General features: G+C 39.9%; 1 pseudogene; it reads left to right on the top strand.

Annotated features, from left to right (window-relative positions):
* The window catches only part of LOC100965279, a 3,210-nt pseudogene that overhangs the window by 815 nt on the left and 543 nt on the right, over window positions 1–1,852 (top strand).

Raw genomic sequence — 1,852 nt, forward strand, 5'->3', positions numbered from 1 at the left:
TATTTTTTTTAATAGAGTTTTGCTTTGTCACCCTGTGTAGAGTGCTCTGGCATCATAGCTCACAGCAACCTCTAACTCTTGGGCTCAAATGATCCTCTTGTCTCAGTTTTTCTTTTTTAGTAGAGACCTTTCTCTTGCTCAGGCTAGTATCCAACTCGTGAGCTTAAGCACACAATATATTTTTTTTTAAGTATTTTCTTTTTAATGTAAAAATTTTGGAAAACAGAGAAGCATAAGGAAAAAAATAGGGAACAAATACTTTTAATTCCACTGCCCAGGGATCACTACTATAAGCAATCTGGTGCTATACAAAAAAATAGTATCATCCTGTAACAGTTGATTTGTCCTTATGGAAAGAAGCATCCCTACCTTTTTTCACTCTTACCAAGAATATTTCCATGCCTCCTATGGTAGGCAGAATGATGGCCCCTCAAAGTTGTCCACATCCTAATCCCTGAAACCTGTGAATATGTTATGTTACATGGTAAAGGAGACTGAAGATGGTTAAGGGTACAGAATTTAGGGGCTAGGGAGATTATCCTGAGTTATTGAAGTAGACCTGTTTTAATCACATGAGTCCTTAAAAGGTGCAAGAGAAAGGCAGAGCAGGTCAGAGAGATGTGACATGAGGACTTGATCCATTGCTGACTTTCTTTTTCTTTTTTTTTTTAGACAGAGTCACACTATGTCAGCCTGGGTAGAGTGCTGTGGTGTCATAGCTCACAGCAACCTTGAAATCTCGGGCTCAAACAATCCACCTACCTCAGCCTTCCAGAGTGCTAGGTTAAAAGAGGGTTTCTTGGAATTTTCTGTTTTTCCGACCCAGGTGAGGCTTGACCCTGCCACCCCTGGCATGTGGGCCCCCAAGCTAACCACTGAGCCACAGCAGCCAGCTCCAGTGCTAACTTTCAAGATGAAAAGAAGAGAGGCCATGAGCCAGGGGAAAAAGGCAGCATTTGGAAGCTGGGGAAATTAAAGGAAAGTGATATTCCCCTAGAGCCTCCAAAAAGAAACTCAGTCTGGCCAGCACCTTGATTTTAGCTTACTAAGACCCAGTCAGATTTCTGAGGTATAGAATCGTAAGATAATAAATCTATGTTGTTATAAGCTACTAAATTTGTTATCATTTGTGACAGCAGCAACAGAAAACAAATACACTTCCTTATTTGTATTTGTCTTTGAAATGATAATCTTTTTTTTTTTTTTGAGACGGAGCCTCAAGCTATCCCCCTGGGTAGAGTGCCGTGGCATCACGCTCACAGCAACCTCCAACTCCTGGGCTTAGGCAATTCTCCTGTCTCAGCCTCCCAAGTAGCTGGGACTACAGGCAGCTGCCACAAAGCCAGGCTATTTTTTTGTTGCAGTTTGGCCGGGGCTGGCTTTGAGCCCACAACCCTCAGGATATGGGGCAGGCACCCTACCCACTGAGCCACAGGCACTGCCCATAATAATAAAAATAATATTAAATTAGGCAGCGCCTGTGACTCAAAGGCGTACCCCATATACTGGAGGTAGGTGGGTTCAAATCTGGCACCGGCCAAAAAAACCTGCAAAATAATAATAAATCAATATAAAAATCAATATCCACTACAATTGTGTTTTTTTAATATTTTCCCAAATTTTTATTATAAAAAATTTTAAATGTACAGAAATATTGAAATAAAATTACAATGAACACATACTTACCGCTCCTTGATTCTAAGTTGTTATCATTTTGTCATATTTACCTTACTATGTATGTGTTTCCTGGACTATTTGATAGTAAATTGCAGATATCATGACATTCCACCCAGAAATATATCAGCATGCTTTTACTAAAAGGGATATTCTCCTAAATAACTATCGTTATATA

The sequence above is a fragment of the Otolemur garnettii genome, unplaced genomic scaffold (assembly GCF_000181295.1).
Source record: "Otolemur garnettii isolate 467f Iridium unplaced genomic scaffold, OtoGar3 scaffold00015, whole genome shotgun sequence".
Classification (NCBI taxonomy): Eukaryota; Metazoa; Chordata; class Mammalia; order Primates; family Galagidae; genus Otolemur; species Otolemur garnettii.